Source organism: Halyomorpha halys, unplaced genomic scaffold, assembly GCF_000696795.3.
Source record: "Halyomorpha halys isolate HHAL.00 unplaced genomic scaffold, Hhal_1.1 Scaffold98.1, whole genome shotgun sequence".
NCBI classification, from domain to species: domain Eukaryota; kingdom Metazoa; phylum Arthropoda; class Insecta; order Hemiptera; family Pentatomidae; genus Halyomorpha; species Halyomorpha halys.
In genome coordinates, this window is record NW_027107309.1 from 301,475 (window position 1) to 320,433 (window position 18,959).

General features: G+C 29.2%; 1 protein-coding gene across 3 annotated transcripts in view; it reads right to left on the minus strand.

The window, feature by feature from the left end:
• The window catches only part of LOC106677403 (uncharacterized), a 70,777-nt gene that overhangs the window by 43,292 nt on the left and 8,526 nt on the right, over nucleotides 1-18,959 (minus strand). The window contains exon 1 of one of the 3 annotated variants that reach the window (XM_014415327.3): nucleotides 13,664-13,820. The exons of 1 other annotated variant lie outside the window; for it this stretch is intronic. The gene's annotated coding sequence lies outside the window, so the exon portion shown is untranslated. Of the gene's footprint in view, nucleotides 1-3,802; nucleotides 3,990-13,663; nucleotides 13,821-18,959 lie in introns of those variants that run through there. One more of the 3 variants, XM_014415326.3, reaches the window with a different exon arrangement.

Consider the following 18,959-nt stretch of genomic DNA (forward strand, 5'->3'; position numbering starts at 1 on the left):
TTTGCTAAAATAAATTGATTTATAGTTGTTCGGACAATAAGTTTGATTTATGAAAAACTTCATTTCAAAAACCATTGAACGTACAGATGTCTGCCAACACTCAAATTAAAGCTAGTTAAATTTACTACAAAATAGTTAATTATAGTTATCTTTGTAGGAGTAGCAGTTTTTATGATATTTGACAAAATAATCTCACAAAATGTTAATTTCTAGCTGTTCGTATAAAATGTTGGATTTTTGAAAAAATATATCTCTAGATCCATAAGACGCACATATATCTGCCAACACTAAAAATAAAGGAAATTTAACTTACCATAAAGCAGTTTATGACACTTATCTTCTTAGGGGTAGTAATTTTTATGATATTCACATATGAATATAAATTTGGCAAATGAAAATTTGTCCGAACAACTATAAATAAATTTATTTTAGCAAATTCCATCTAAACTATTACTCCTACGAAGATAAAAATCATAAACTGCTATATAGCTCATTAAACTAGCTTTAATATGAGTGCTACTAGATATCTGTACGTCAAATGGTTTTTGAGATATAAATTTTTCAAAATAAAATATGAAATATTGCTTTTTGAAAAGCTATATCTCGAAAACTATTTAACGTAAATAACTCTATTAGGGCTCATATTTTAGAAAATTTACTCTTCTTTAAATGACGTACTCTTAGGTTTTCTTGTGTTGTTCCTACTTTTTAATATATAGAGCTCCGAATGAAAAATTAGTTTTTTCTTATTGCTTTGAAACAGCCGCCATTTTTTATTCCCCCTACCTATACTTGGCAGACCCATCAATTTTGACTATTAATAAAACATAGTTTTCATTAAAGTAATAAAAAATTGGGGTGAGATAACTGCCTTTTTTCTCCTCTTGGGCTCTTGTACTATGACACTCTGCGCACTATAGCAACTGTAGTAAAAAAAAGGTGTATCAAGTACTACAACTTTGTAGAAATACCTCTCGTTACTTTTGTTCACAAAGATCCCAAGGTGAACTAAAGATAAATATTTTTTTCTATTAAAGCCAGAAACAACTAAAGATACCAAACTGAGGCCTGGCGAAGGCTACCTGACGCATTGTTGTTGTATATTATTGTGCATTGCGGATATGCACAATAATATACCTCCGCTACTACTCAAAACATTGAATATGGAAGTAACCTATCATGCAGATTACGTAACCAGATTTTTCCCTCTGATTCGAAAGCTAAATCATGTAAAAATTTCGTTTATGAGTCTATTTTTCTTAGACTATTCCAAGGACGTCTACAAAACTAACACCCTCCCAATGCAGAAATCTATGTCATAAAATTTTCTTGCTTTTCCTAAAAATTTGTAACATTTCGTGTCACCATGAGTCTATTTAACCTTATATTCCGAACTTATATTTAATCTAATGGGCAGTTTTTTAGATTTAACAATTACAATGTTCTATAAAAAAACAAGTTTTAAAAACGAAGAGATGTTGAGGCAGTGTAAGTTAAAAAATTTGCACTCGAAATTCGTTCAGGGTTTTGAATTTCTAATCAACGAAACTTATTTTTTTTTTTAAATTACAAAATATTTTTATTTAACAATTAATGACCGTAAAAAAAAATTGTATCTGGTTGTGTTGGCAATAATGACCTCAGCAGCTGTTCCCATTAAAATAATAAAACAATGATATAATCTTCATTAATAACATACACACACACACACACACACACACAAAAAAAAATAATGTTGGTCCAAATTACGTTCTCAATTTTAATTGCTATCTACAAAGATCATTTACTTGATTAATATTCTTTCTTTTTTTTTTCAATTTTAATTACACGTAGTTTTGATGATGTTTCATTAAAAAGTATTTTAAAATAAGTATCATTCTTTAATTTTTTTTTATGAAAATAAAATTTTAGAGTTTTTCCTGTAAGATTTTTTTCAATTTCTTAATATTTCATTTCCTCATGGATCTTATTATAATTTAATTCCATAATCTAATGAAGAAAATATCTTTTCGTGACCAATCCTGTGACAAAACTAATTGTAATAAACGATAAGAGTTCTTAGATAAAAAAAAAAAAAATTCACATTCCATAGAATGGATAGAATTATAATGGTCCTATAATTATAATTGTCAGCAGTTTATGTGGTAATTTCAGAAGTACTAATAGCTAACCACAATTCTACCTGTAAATAACAACGATTTTTGAAATTATCATTATTAATATTGTTATTATTATATACATAACATCTACTCCTATATTTTAATAGTGGTACTTTCTCAGATATTGTATAGTTATTTCTGACTAGTTTTTAACAAATTTAAATATATAAAGCTCAAATTAAAATTATTAAGAAGTCACCGTTTTCAAAATTTTCTCTTTTTACACTGATTTTTATTGTTCTTTTTTTAAATTTATTTTTTTACTGTTTCTTATTTATTAATAAATTTTAGGGAATATGTGTATATGAGGAATATTTCGAGAGAGGTAAATGATAGGTAGGAAATAATTTGACCAATAAATATTGTTGCTTATTGTATATAATATAAATATGTTTACTTATTGAAAGTTAATTTACAATCCCTAACATGTATTAAGTAAATGAAATATTGTAAAAAAAAATTATTTTAGTTGGGTAGTTCAATTTATATTGAAAAATAGTTTTCAATCTATGTAATTGTTTTATGAAATTTATAATATAAAACGTTTTTATAAATGATAAATTTCATGATGAATTTTCTATGCTAAGAGGGGTTACCAAACTTCTGGGAGATCAATATATACTGTTAATTGGGGTCAAAAGACCTTATGATTAGCGTTTTGTACAATAATTTTATTAAAACATTTTTGTTTAGTTTAAACAACATATAAATATATCAATAAAAACACATTTTTTGATAATCCAAAAAGTTAGGTAATCTTTGATGTAAGGTGTTAAATAAATCCGACTAATAATTATACAATCTTAAATTAATATATCCTTCTCAATGAGAGTATAAAATATATTTATATTTTTAATTTTACTTCTTAACAAACTGTCTATATTATTGTATTATTTCTCAGTATTCTGTAAATTATGATGGATTTATACAGGTGTAATCTTTAGAGTAAAATCTCACTAATTTATGTTGATAATTAATTGAATATGATATTTTATGAAAATTATTTAGTTAATTGGCAATTATAATATTTTGGCTAAATTTTCAGCTTATTTATTAAATAATATTAAATAAAAGAAAATAATGGGTTCAAAACCGATAAATGTGTTCTTAATATTCATAAATAAATAAATTCGAATTATTATTTCTATCATAAGATTAGTACAACCTTCCAATCAAAGGGATAAAATGGCTCAATTGTATTTAGATGTATACATTTAAAAATATATATACAATATAATAATATATAAATATCCTTTTATGGTTAGTCAAGACTATTATGAAATAGTCAGTCCCCTATTTCATAACCTTACATTCTTCGCTACTGTGTCATATTCCTTAATTAATTCGACAACTTGGAAATTAAGAAAAAACATTATAAATCCACTAATCATTACTTTTAATTGCGTTTGTATAGAGTTAATTTGTTATTCAATAATTGTCATTTTATGCAACAAAATATTTTAAATATTCAGGTAATTACTAGCTTGCATTATAATTAGTTAGGAATTATAGTCAATTGATACATTTGTTATGAAGAAGTATTTCTTGTCAATAATAAAACTTTGTCAAAACAATAAAACTATTCAAAATTAATCCGAACCTTATGTTAATAAAATTAAATAAACTGAATATTGAAAACTTACTTGTATTAGTCCAGATTATGAACTTTTTATTCTTCAGGATTTAATTACTAATGCGAAATTAAAAAGAAACTTACTAGGACAACCTAATTTTAAACTAAAGGCACTGAAGTCATTGATATATCACAATATCAAGAGTTTAACAAAATCGGCAAGAACAGAAAACTACCAGAAGGGTCCCGAATGATTTGACGAAACTTATCAACTGGTCTATTCCTGCCTGTTTACTTCTGAAAATATTTACAACCCCACTTATTTTTAGCTCTTTGCCGACTTTTTTCGTCCCATCTCCATGGCGGCGTTCGGTGTTCTATATTTGTCTTCGAAAATAGTTTTATTAGCAACGGACAATGTACTATTTGGCAGGTTGTGGTTTTGGGTTCTATAACTTTTTGTATTAATTCCTAAAGGAAAATATATTTCATATTATTATCATTAGTATAGGTATCGATATCAGCTTATTTTATAATTATTTTTACACTGAAATAAGTTTAGAGCTCTAATATTGTTATAATTAATACTTAATCCAAAACGGCTGCCAAGCTTCCTCACTATATCTGTCTGTTTTTATTTGTTGTTTGAGAATCAGATCTATAAGGCGTATACATTTAGTAATTTACTTTTTCGCTTAGGTTAGCAAAATTAGAACATTTGTCAAAAACAAATTCAGAACATTAGGGAGTTGATAAAATATATTCTTAATCATGCTAACACTAATCCACAACTTTCATCCAAATCAGGCAAGCTGTTTTTGGAATTCAGCTGTCCTGTGTATTTGCCTTGATAGGTTTTAATGGATCAATGATTAATTGAAATGGAACCATCTTGGTACCTAATCCCACAAAAACTGAAAATTTCTTCAAAATCAGATTAAATCAAGGTGTTTTGCCAGTTACATGTTCTAAAATATTTCTATTCTGAGTACAAACATTGTTTTCATTTCCTGCATGAACATCTGATCCTATTCCAATCCTAATTATAAATGAAACTAAATTTGACTGACAAATAATTAGTGGGATATATCTGTAGGAAAACCCTAGCATCGCAGGCACTTGCTTGGTCTATTAATTCCAAACCACGGTAGTAACTTTACTTACTTTGGTTATAGGATAAATCGGGTGGTTAGTGTACAATGCTTACTACACTATCTCTTGGTTTGCTTTATCTTCGTTGAATGTTGGGGAACAGATTTGTTTTTTATTTAAATCTTTGTTGTCATTTATAAGTAGATTATTGTTGATCTCTATACAATATGGATGGCCAATCTCACTCTCGGCTTCAGGCAAAATGGATCCTCCCAGACTATTGTCACAATTCTTCATGCCTTGACTTGAACATAGGCATATACAACATCTGCATCTAGTGTTCTGGTAAATGTTGAGCATGGCATCGATGATGAATCATAGAGAAGAATTTAAAGGGGAGTTTTCTTGGCAGTCGAATAAGGAGATCTTATTGGGGTTCAAGTAGTTAATATATACTTGGAAGACAGTGGAGAGTCTAGTCCATTATATCTTCAGATTCTGGAGAAGACGCCGAGAAGGCCGCCAAAAGACAATAGGCACCCTCAGCAAGGAATTTAAGAAAAGTACAGAGTTAAAAGCTCTAGGTATATTTTATACTTGCAGCAATGTGTTTTTATGTAGTCATTTGTAACATTCCTCTACTATAAGCGGTGCAATTGATTTTTTGAGTGAGAGCTGTGGGAGGGCGCTTCTGTATACATGATGAATTCTAGAATTCCCTTCACTAAGCGAAAATGACAATCTAATTACGTATAGTTTAAATTACAAATTTTTAAAATCAATTTATTTTTCATTTAAAGTCATCCAAATAGGAACACCTGCTATATTTATATGTAATAGAAAAAAGTTTTCAACAAAATATTTTTCGTCAAACTCCGTCCCTTTAGGTCGCCTAAAGGATTAATAAGGAGCTAATGATGTTTTGGTAAAGTAATGAATAACAAATATATTTTTAAAAAAACATGTTGTTCAAGAGAAGAGGAGGGTAAAGAAATAAATTCATAGACCCCTAAGAGGTTGTAAATAGAAATTTTATTTTTTTGAGTAAAAAGTTAAATAAGATATTACCTTAATTTCTTTTGTTTTTGGTCATATATTACTTTTTTATTACTTAAATTGGACATCTTATTTGTAATTTTTATAGATTCGTAATAAGTACTCACAGCAACGATGATGAACATAAAGTTTACCATCTATATTTTCTCTTAGGGCTAAATAAATGTCTTTCTAATCCCTCTTGGTAATTACCACATTATATTCATTTATTTAATTTTTTCATAGCAATAAGCTCAATTTATAAAAAAATTATAAATTTTTTTTACGGTACAATAAAAAAAAACTGCTACAGTTGAGACGTGCTAATGACTGATTAATTTAGGTCCTTAAGATGTCGAAGATAATCTTCCATAGAAGGATGTTAAATGGCTGAAACACGATGCCAACCGAAAAAAAATAATAATAAAAAAGTATTATCTGTTAATAAAAACATGAGCGAAGGTTGCGGCGAGGGGACCAAACCCGTTGCAGATTGAGTCATGTGTCCCCCTTCTTCTTATTGTATGCAAACAGTTTCTCACAATCTTCACAGGAAGATAACAAAGAAACAACCGCCATACCACAAACATTGAAGTTAGTAAATTCAGTCACAACGTAGCCTGAAAAGAAAATTTTGAAGAGTAGTCTTATATCAAACTGTAATCAGGTATAGTCCACACCGATTTCCGATTACTTTAATGAAAACTATGTTTAGTTAATAACCAAAATTAATTACTCTACTAACCATAATTGGGAGGAATAAAAAATAGTAATTGTTTCAAAATGTTACAAAAAATTAATTTTTCGATTCCAAGCTCCTACAAAAAATTAAAATCACAACACTCAACAGCTCAACAGGACATCATTAAAATTAGAATAAATTTTATAATATGAGAGCCTTAATGGAGCTGTTTAATTTCAATAGTTCCCGAGATAAATTTTTTATTCAAAAAGCAGCATTTTTTTTTTACAAATTTCGAAAAATCATTATTTTGGCAAATATTACTGCTCCTACGAACGACATATAAATGTCTATTAACTCTAAAAAAAATTGTTAAATCTTGATTTTTTATTGTTTGATAAAAACGTATGGGTTATGAAAAATCTATTAAACATTCAAATACCTATAAGCTAGTTGTATGTTCTACCATCTAGTTTATGATTTTATAGATTTTTTTTCGAATCGTCTGAAAATATTTTTTTATTTGTTTTCAAATTACTTATACGTTGTATAAAATTAGATAGGACCTTATGTAAATAATAACAAAATTCAAAATGGCAGCAAATGTGAGGAAAGGAATAGAAATATAAGAAGTTTTATAATATTGAGTTGGTTGTTGCCCGTAGATTTTAATATAAAGAGAAATCCAGCATTTTGACAGGTGTAGTCTGTCAAGTGAAGAACAAAAATAAGTGAAACGTTACTGCGTGTGAAGATTTGACTTCGAGTCTTTAATTATTTTCAACTAATTAATAGGAGCAGGTTATTTATAAAAAAAAAAAAATCGATTTATATAAAGAACGTAAAGTTTTGTGGTACAGTATTAATTTCCTATTAATTCAGCTATATGACAATGCCCATATCGTGCCAATGGTTCTAAAAATATTTTTCATTACAATAAATAAATGCAGGCCATTTGAACATTAAAAAATGTATTCTAATAAATTTGTTCAAATATTGTTAAATTATTTGTTTATAATTTATTTTCTAAGTAGGATTCAATTTACGTGCAGTCAACTCTGATGAAGGCCGGAAATTAAGACCGAAACGTCAGAACTCAAAGAAGTTTGGCTGATTATTGTTCTTCACTTCATTGACCGCACCCCACCATCTTTTCCTTAAATTAGAAATTTTAATTTCTCCACAGAGAAATTAGTATTAATAATTATCCTATAAAACTTGTATAATATAATTTATTGTCAAACCAATTAATTTATTTTAGTTATTTGTTTAACCAACCAAGGGTAGCTATATTCAATCTTCTTTTTATCCTTTAGTTATAATCCTTAATACGCTTTATTATATACTTATTTATTTGGAGGTGCGCCGACTGATAATTTTTTATGTATGTATGTATATGATCACCTCCTAGTTATGACATTTATTGTATTTATAAGGCAACAGACGCTACATATTTAATTAAAGACTTATTTATATACAAATCAACAAGTTTTTCTCACGTTATTGTTATTAAAATTCCGAAAAATTTCGCTTAACCACGAGGATACACTGATTGGGGATGACCTCACTCTAGTTTGGCCAAGAAGATGGAAGGTCTTGCAAGTCTTTGAGACAGGTGGTCGGTGAACCGATCTAACGGTGCAAGAGGCTTTTTTATCGCGCACGATCCTACCAGGTCTGAGGGAAAGCGTTACTTTTAAAACATTATTAAATATTATGGAATAAATTTGACTGAGTAGTTATCATTATAAAATTGTAAAGAAGCTATCACCTTGTTAAACTGTTTTTTTAGAGCGTTTAAAATCATTCAAATATTTAGTGGTTTTTTGTTTAGTTTTATTTTTACAACCTACTGGAAATTTTGTTTTTCTATTTGCAGGGAACTGTAGTGATAATGTTACTGTCTCTTCATTATTGATTACCTTTTCTACCTACTGTATCTTTATTCTTATTCACACTAGTAGAGACCGGATTTTCGAGCAGTTAAAAACGAAAAACAAGCAGTAAAAAACCCAAAATGTGCATAAAACACCAATTATTAAACTTTAATGTTTAATTTCTTTTATTTTAATACATAGAATGCTTAACCAATCTTATTTAAATCAAAGTAAACTCGCTAAATACTTTCTACATTTATAAAAAGATTCATAAAAAACTAAACTACTCTGATTAAAAACAAAATTGTGTACATAATTGCAGAGCTATGAGAAAGTAAATTGTATTAAATGTTTTCAAATTCCAATTATGAAGGCCGGATTTCTATTTTTCAAGCTACTTCAATATTTTTAATTTTTAGAAAAATATGCAAAGGCTACTATGTAGAAAGAAGTATTTAGAAATATAGAAATATTCTTCCAAGCAAAGTTTCGGTAGGTATATTCATATTGATCATATCAATTGAATTTTTATTTCTCATATATAAAATGCATATATATGGGAATATCATACTTGAATTATAATTATATATAATAAAGTATGATATATATGTGCATTATTGTGTAGAATTGATTTAAAACGTGCAATTTTGTGCCAGATAAAATGTTATTTGACTCTTTTCCATCATTTGAATATCTGTCGAGGTTTGGTGAATTTTTAAGCTTAGGAACAAAAAATGCAATTGAACAGAAATCTTGTCTTTATTTATAGACTCACCATTTATAGAATATAAATTTCAAGTAAAATTTACGACAGAACTTAAATGTCATCAAAACTTAAGACCTCGCTGTACGAATGTTAGTTCTGAAATATCATTCTAAAATTAATTTGAATCGAAATAGTTCTTTTTTCCGAATAGTTACTTTCTCCAAAAATCTGCGTAAATCCTTCCAGTTACAATATTTCTACATAAACTATTAAAATATATAATTTTTAAATGATTATACTGTCGTTTTACAACCAACTCAGCAACACTCACGCAGTCAATCCCTGGTCTGCCTTACCGAGACACAGCAATTGTCTATTTTTTTCTTATTTCATTTGAATTAACATTATTGAAAGCAAATAAATCTACACACTTTTTTAACAAACTGTTTACTGTTAAATTAAAAGTTCAAAATTGGTCTTAATAAAATAATATTACAAAAAGGTTTTTTGCTCAATTAAAAATTGTCTGTTTTATGAACATAATAACTACATCACCAAACTGATTAAACAACATTTGAAATATATGTCAAAAAGTCCCATCACAAAGAAAAAATAGGTTTAATAAAACCGTCTTCAGTTTGATGACTTCATATTGACAAAGTTTTTTTTTTTTTAAACTCTATAAAGGAAACTTCAGTGTAAACGATATTTTTAATTCTTTCTCCTTGTGGTGTAATTGTATACTGGGTTTTTCCGCAACCTGTTCCAAGATAAGACAGTATATAGTTGTCTGTGGGAAAAAAAGTTTTCTCCCAAGTCTACTCCAATATACTTAAAAGTTTGTCCCTGCGCTTTATTTATAGCAACTGAAAACGAGATACCGTCACGAGAATGTATTCTTCTAAATTACCTTGAGGTTACTAGATTGATTGGCGTTTATAGTTCATGTTCCTTTCTATAGGTCATAGAGCATAAAGCCTTCTTCAATAAACGATTTGTCTTAAGCAAAAAAAGTGTTTCCAATTGGACTATCTAAAAATTTCAAATAAGAATTAATAGATTTTTTATTTATTTAAGCTCATTAGTCTCAGGTCATATACATCAACCTGAATCACAATTAACTATTATGTCGTATTTATATCTTAATATTTATTGTAATTCATTTATTTTTCACTTATTACTATCTTTTTATTATTATTTTTTGCGTACAAAAATATTATGAAATTTTATTAGTTTTTAAATTTAAATAAAACTTTTATGTTTTCAGTTTCTGAAATAAATTGGAAAAGAGAAATATGGGGTGAGATATTAAAACAGACAGAAAAATAAAATAAAAAATACAGTATGATGTAATTGCTAGTTTTAATAGATTTGTTACAACATACTGTAATATTTAGGTATAATGAAAAAAAAAACCCAAATAAATAAAACAAAAATGTTATTATAAGATTATGTATTTTAATTGGTTAATAAGTATAGTATGTAAGCAATTTGATATATATTTGGACAGCACTACTTGTAAAAATAAGATATTTATTTCTTTTAATATAGATTTTATTATTCATTAATTTTTAAACTATTTTTCAGTAATATGACCAAATACAAATCACTATATTTTGCTATTAGAAACCAATATGCCTTAATTTTTTTTTTAATATACCCAAATAATGAACTTTTACTGACTGAGTTACATAATTTTCATGAATATCAGACCTGAAGTGGGAGAAGCTAACACATTTTTTTGTATGTAAGATTTCTGGATGGACTAGGTTCCGGCCCCCTGATGTCTTTCTCATTGTTTTTTTTTTCTACTTGAAGCGTTATCGCCATCATTACAGTCCATTAGGTTACAAAACATGGGTTCAGTGTGTACCCATCCTGTTGACCAAACTACGCTGATATTACATTTTAAACGTCACAAATTACTATTTAGTAATCGTATTACAATTAGAATTAATTTTGTATCTTTCAATGACAGAACATAGACCGTTGGGAAGACTAGTTAGGGAAGTTATCACTATGATGACCCAATAAACTGAAGATGAGAAAACTGGTATGCGCATTTGTAAAAGTTGTCAGCTGGCAGTTGGTATATGTATGCACCCGCGAAGGTTCTGAGTTTCGAAACCTCTTCAGCATCATCCCACTAAAAATTATCCGGTTGGATCTTGGTATACCTGAAATTCGTAAGGTTATTAGTTTCAGGTATATAATGTTAATACATGACCACAACCGAACATTTAATACGATTTTTTTCCTTTTTTCATTTTTTCATAAAGAACCAAAAAAGGACCTTTGTTAAGTGAGTTCAAACGGCGTTTGAGGCTAGCCGCAAATAAAATATTGTGTATATTATATTTTATTTGCGGCTAGCCTCAAACGCCGTTTGAACTCACTTAACAAAGGTCCTTTTTTGGTTCTTTATGAAAAAATGAAAAAAAGGAAAAAAATCGTATTAAATGTTCGGTTGTGGTCATGTATTAACATTTTATACAAAATTATGTCTACTTGAATTTTTTATAGAATTTCAATCTTCAAAGACACTCAACTTTTTAGGAAAAACCGAAAAAGTTCTAAATGTTTAGCCTTTTTAAAAAGTTTTGCTTTAAAGCCGGCAGATTTTCTAGATCCCACACCTGAATTTTAGATTAACATTCTGAAAAACAAATAGAATTGTCAAGAAAAAAAAATCTAAAACTAGTGGCGTCGCAGATTATAAATTTTCTACTTTAATTCTTTATAGATTGAAAATTTTTGGAAAAATTGTTTGCTTCCTACTAATAAAGGAACAAATAAAAAAAAGTTCTAAAATTGTAATTTTTTTTTTTCTATTTTTGTCTGAAGCCGGCGGATGGTGATGTGGTCCAAATCTAAAATTAGGAATCAGCACCTCAAAGCATATAATAAAAGCGTTGAGGAAAATTCTTATATTTGTTTCTCTTCGGAAAACCCTTTGTTTACTGAACTATAATTAGAGAACGTTTCACTAATTCAGGCATCATCTGAGCACATATCACGTCAGAAGAATAACCAAAGACATTACATCACCCCAACACTATTGACACTACTGTACACACTGGTTACATCATCTTTCAATCTACTACATTGATATTTTTTAGACTGCTGATGTGTGATGTGCTGTCCCCAAAGGTTCTACCTTCCTAAAGTCTAGCATTCTTCCCCTTTCTTACTCACTTCCGAACATACTGACACTGGTCTTTAATGTTAATCCTTCCTCACACAAACCAGCTACCACTGGATAGTCATCAATCTAAAAACAAGCAAAATTAACTACTTATAATTTTTCCGATTTTGATGTGCTTGGTTTTAGGTGCGTTAATGAGACACGCAACATGTTGAGTAATAAATATGAATAATTTTTCTAAATCCTAGTGGAGAAAATACATAATCCGTCGTACAAAGAAAACAACGTTACTAAAAACTAAATCAACATAATATTACTTCCCTCATAATTTTTTTTCCTTTCTTACTTTCGTTGTATATTCGCCAAAATATTCACCCTAATAACATGATCTGCTTGGATGGCGAGTCTTTTCCAATAGTAGACAGTTTAAAATACCTCGGTTCCACGTTAACATCACTAAATCATCAATGGACTGAGATAGACCAGCGTATAACGAGAGCTTTCTTCTCTCCTTCAAGAACACTAAAATGCCGAAAAATGTCTTAAAAACCTATAGCTAAGGACGTACAATGCAATGGCAAAGCTCTGATATACGGCTGTGAAACCTAGGCTCGGTCTAACAGATACCTTAGAAAGCAGAATCGAGAGATTTGAAGAGAACGTCCTCAGTACATTGACAGGAGCTATCTGGGATCGGAGCCTTAACACATTGAGATCTACAAATAACAGTGAACTGCTTGCAAACACTGAAAATATCATGATAAAAGACAAGGATGTTAAGATAAGAATATGTGCCTAGAAGCAATCCATCAGGACACCTTTCACTTAATGCCAGTATAATTGGCAAGAAACCACAAGGGAGTCCAAATACCAGATGGATAGACAGAATCGACAAGGATACGAATGAGCTGCATGCAGCAAACTGGAAAGCAGTAGCCCAAGACTGGCAGGCGTGGAGAAGGCTGGTTGTCTACATAGCCAACCGAAAAAAAAAATGTTCTCCCTCATCCCATTCGTCGTATTCTACAGCCAAGGTGTTGTTATAAACTTTCGCTACTTAACATATCAAAGAGAAGCCTTTATAGTATTGTTATATATTTATATATATATATGACTGATCGTATGTAATGGTAAGCACTTTAGTCATAAAAAACAAAAATATTTTCTTACTATTTATTATTCACTGATGTTTCGACCCTCAATGCAGGTCAGAGCTGTTGTGGTGGGTAGTAATGTTCACTTGCCCCTTGACCATCTTCTATTATAAATAAACCATGTTAATTTATTTAATTCTATATGTGTTTAAGGTTTTCTTATTATTGTGGTAAAATATGAAAGTTGTAGTTAATAATTTGTACTACGGAGTAATAGTCAAAAATAAAAACTTCACTTACTCAAACTATTAGTCAACCTTCGGATCCTCCCGCAGCCATGACTATCTCAGCTTTTGGACTAAACTTCATTAGACTGATCCATGGACCCACTAAACATTTTTCCACTGCTAAATATTTTCACTAAATATCGAAGCTGGTTTCGAGGAAGTAATATCCCCTGAAGCGAGATGCCAACTGACTAATTTGCTAACGGGACTCTCAGTCTTAATTAGATAATAATAGGATATAATAATTGTCATTTCGTAGGCGAGTTCTGCAGCTGCCTCCGTCTTTCCAAGGTTTTTCGTGGAAGGATGGCGCATTATTATATTTATTTAAAAATGGCTCCGTACCATTACGTTTAGTTTTTCAAAGTTACAAATGTATATAAAGGTATTTGTCTGGTGAGAATAGCTCTTAATTTAGCTTTAATAAGATTCTAACCAAGAAAGGAAGGTTACAAGCAAGGTTGTAATAAAAGTGTATTAATAGTGTTTAAAGAGAAATAATTTTGACTGTGGTTTTTAATGGATATTTGACTTATTAGATATAAATGTTTTGACCTGGGCAGAATAGCCTGTATGAAGTTTTTGGAATGGTTAAATTATATGTTTCATAGTGAATTGAATAGATTGTCCCTGAAGATGGCCGAATTGGCCGAAACGTTGGACGTGTAAAAGAAATAAAAGTTTTGAGACTATAATTTGGATATTGTTTTGAATTATTTATTAAATAACTATTTTCTTTAGAATATTATATATTATATGTTTTTATATTTTACAAAATAAATGATGATTTCTCGTTAATTGGAGAATAAGTGTGGATTTTGAAATACTGTATTTCAGAAATTCTTGTACATAATGAACTCCAATACGGTTCAAATTGAAGCTCTTAAATGCAAGTTTAATTAGTTTACAGTGTTTAGGGGACTTATTTTTCACACCCTAAAGTAGCACATTATCTAAAATAGTCCTCGTATATTTTTAGGTTGATTCCAAATAAGTCTCCTAAACACTTTAAACTAATTAAACTTGCATTTTAGAGCTTCAATTTGAACCGTATTGGAGTTCATTATGTACAAGAATTTCTGAAATACAGTACTTCAAAACCCATACTTATTCTCCAATTAACGAGAAATCATCATTTTGTGAATTTATTTTGTAAAATATAAAAACATATAATATTTACTATTCTAAAGAAAATAATTATTATAAACTAATCTTTAGTGCATATAACGATTTTTCAAAGAATAATAGTACTCTTTACATGGGATATTTTCCAAGATACATGATACCAACACAAATATATTTTTATTTTTTTTTCAAAAAAAGTTGAATATTCATGAATCAAACGAGGTGTTAAATGTTCTAACCAAATAATAAAAAAATTAGATAAATGCTCATCATATTATTTGGTGAAATATGATTAACCTGAGGTATTATTATCTCTGCAATGAATATTATATAATTATTTTTTCGTTAATTTTTTCTTGCGGTGGGTATTTTGTAAGAGAGTAAGCATTAAAATGAAATGGAATGCGAGAAAAATTTAGCTTTTCGTGAATAAAATAAACTTCCTTTTTCCATTTTCAAAATGTGTAGTATTTGCAGTTATTGAAAAACCATGCAAAAAATTGAATTTTTTATCATAGAAAACTGCCTAAGTATGATTTTGATGATTTTATTTATTTTATTTTTTTTTGTAGAGTTTGACTACATTATTTATCCAAAACCAGCTACAGCTAGAAAAACAGTTTCCCCCTTTTATCTTTTTTTTTTTATATTTCGAAAAACTGAATCCAAAAGATAGATTTTTCTTCAATCTTCATAAATGGTTCAGAAAAGACCGTAGGAAACATCTAGTCGGCTGCCATTTTGAAAAGAAATGCTATACGACCATAATGGGTCCAGGGGTCACCTAGTGCCTCATGACTTCGGTGCCTAATCTCAAAAAATTAATCCTATAGTTTCGGAGAAAATCCGTGGACGGCGGACAGATTTTCTTTTTCTTATTTGGGTTCTACCTATCTTGAAACAAAAAACTTTAAACTTGGAGGAGTATTAATTTTTTTCTTGGTTGATTACAAAGGTCCATTATTAAAAATAATGAATAATAAAAAATATCCAATAGGGCGCTCTGTAAAAACTTAATGAATTGGTGTTGGACGTTTTTATGTTACATTAAGACACCAGAGCTGTGTATAAACATTATTAACGTCTACCTACGTTTTTTATCTACTATATTTCAAATTTTAAAAAGTAAATTCATTGTTGTACCAAATGCAGTTAGTTGAGTGAAGCCCGGTGCAATCCCCAATCCTTCATTTCTCGAACCCAAGGAGGTACGCGTACCACTCTTTAAGAAATACTGTAATTAGGCAATATATTGCTTTGTATTCCTTTCTGGTTCTATTTTATGCGGGGGAATGGGCGATGTAATGTTCTTAAAAAAATTGGGCTATTGTTATTTTTTTTAACAATGTTGGTATATTTGAAATAATTTGTTTGAAATGAGGTGAATATTTGTCAGTTTTCAATTTTTAATTGTAAAGCGAATTTGGAGAACTTATTCCTTTCGGTTGTTGCATCATGAGGTCAGTCAAGTCCTTTACTTTTCTTTGTATTTTTTAAGTTTGACAGAGTGGCTCATATTCTACGTTTCTTCCTATTCCTTGAATATTGTTTCTTTCAAACGACGCACGCACTCTATGGCAGTCCCTTTCGTCATTTCATCTCCTATTTCAGCATGTCCGGGCATTCAAACGTAGTGTGTTAATGTTCCTTCATCACCCAATATTTCAGTGATTTGTATTTTTATATGTATGTATTTGGACTTATGTTTTAAGTTCGAGACTATTTAATGAATCTAAAGTTATGACATTGATTATTGTAGTACATAGGTATATTCCAGTGCCAATCATCTTGCTATCTGGTAAAATCTCCAGTTTTGGGTGGAATCAGAAGTAACAAAAGCTGATTGCGTGGATGGCAATCTGACAATAATTATGACATTGTTATGGTTTTAACAGTAAACTATTTTCCACTCAACACAGGAGACGTCGATGACTTATAGACTAGAGAGAAGGATATTTAAAATTTATTTAAAAGTAAATGTATAATATTATATGATATTAAAAGATGTACAATGAAACAAAAACTAAATAAGAATAATAAAAGATTATAGACAATGAAAAGGAAAATAATAATAGATAAAAAGAAGAAATATATATTAAAGTACAAACTAAGAGATGGAAAAAAGGGAGATAAGAATAAAATCAACGTACCTTACAGACTAAAAGTCAGAACCAAACTGAACTGCTTGACAGGATGTATAGAAAAGAGTGGGGATTGACTGTAATAGTACGTTAAATTTGAAAATAATTTTAAGGTAAACAGTAGGGGTATTCATGATCTTTATTTCAACATGTTAAATGGAGAAATATTTCCTTCTTTTACCATGTTGAAATGATATAACATATAACATGGATGAGAGTCTGTTAATAAGTATGTTAAATGGAGAATGATATCACGGAACAGACCACCTGAGCTCGTCACCGTTTTGTTTGTTGTCATGTTAGGTTAATAGCTCGTAGTTTGTGTTTTGACTGTGTTAGTATTGTTTTAGATATTTTAACTAATATAGTAACGAATGACAATAATAATAATGTCATAACAATTGTCAATTAGCTCATTTTGATTCTCTTCCTCATAAGTTAAAAGATCAACAGCCAAATTCTCACACAAATTCCTCTTTCCACTCACTTTAGGCATGTTGTTATAAATTACTTTGATCTAAACTTAGAATTAAACAATAACATGAAGTTTTGGACGGAAAGGTTATAAAACAAGTTACTCAGAAAATCCGCTAGGAGCTCTTATGCATTTAGCATATAACATGATTTTAAATATGGCTGCTCACAATCAAAGGCTGTTCTACCTATACACCTCAGGCAGGTGCAATTTTATATACTTATACGCATATGTCAAGATATCTTTAAATATATACATTTGAAAATAATCTTTCAGTCGAATACATTGTGGCTAACAAACAGAACAAGTTTCTTTCTTTTGTTTTGTTTTAAAATCGAAGATTCAGACATCATTTCATTCCTACTTGATGAAGTGTTGTTTTGCATGAGTACCACCTCTGAGAAACATTTTGTTCCTTTTATCCTCCTCAAGAGCTCTTCAAGACTGTAATTATGGTAACCTTCTGCCTCTGATGCAAACAGCCAAATAATTGCACCCCAATTAACTCTATATTAGAGGAGCATCTATCAGTACATCTTATATGCTTCATTTTTGATTCATATTTATGGCTATAATTTAGGGATGTTCTTGAATGATTTAAAACATGTCCGGATGTGATAGGGTAAGATCCAACTTTTTCATCAATTAACGGTTATTATGAATAGATGGCTAAGTCTTTTTATTTTTTTCCTTTATAGATTAAAAAAAAAACACACTAATTTCACTCTAGGTTGAAGAAAAAAAAAATCAGTTTTTTACAATATCGTTATAATATGTAACAGGTTAAATAAAAAACGTGACTTATATTCCCTGTAACATGCATATTTCTTTCCGAGTGTACGTCAACAGTGGTACTATTTTTTATCATACCAATTGAAAAATTGATTTTATTCATTTATATTTTTTGTATTTCTTGATAAAAGTTCCCTCGACCCCCTTTCTTTTTTTTTACACTGTGATACACAATATCGAAAAACAGTACCAAAATTAGGAGAGTTGATTTAATATATTGTTACAATCATTTGCAAAAATCATGGAATATTGCTGATTGACCGTGTGTAACAATAAGTGGAATATGGTCCGGGTGCGGTCAAATTAAACTCAAATAGTAAATTATGTACTATTTTTATTTGAGCCAACGTTTCGCCCCACGTTGCAGGGCTTCATCAGGGCTAAAAAAGATACAAACACTAAAAAAATAAGTGGAAAATAACAAGGGTATACAATGAAACGTAAAAATAAAATAAGAAAAATTAAAGGTTATAAACAATAAATGAAAACGGTAACAGCAACAGATAAAGAGAACAAATATTAAAGAAAGTACAAATTAAGAGATAAAAAGGGATAAGAATAAAATCAATTCAAATGAACGAGACAGAATTCATACCTGTTTTGACGGAAGTTATTTATATTCTATATAAATAATTAAGTCAGATTGAACCGTTTGTATTGGGAGGAGTGGGGATGGAAGTTAAGTACCTCACATTTGAAAATAATTTTAAAGTAAACAGTGTAAAAAATATTAAAATTAGGAAAACAATAAATGATAATATACATAATAGAGGGGG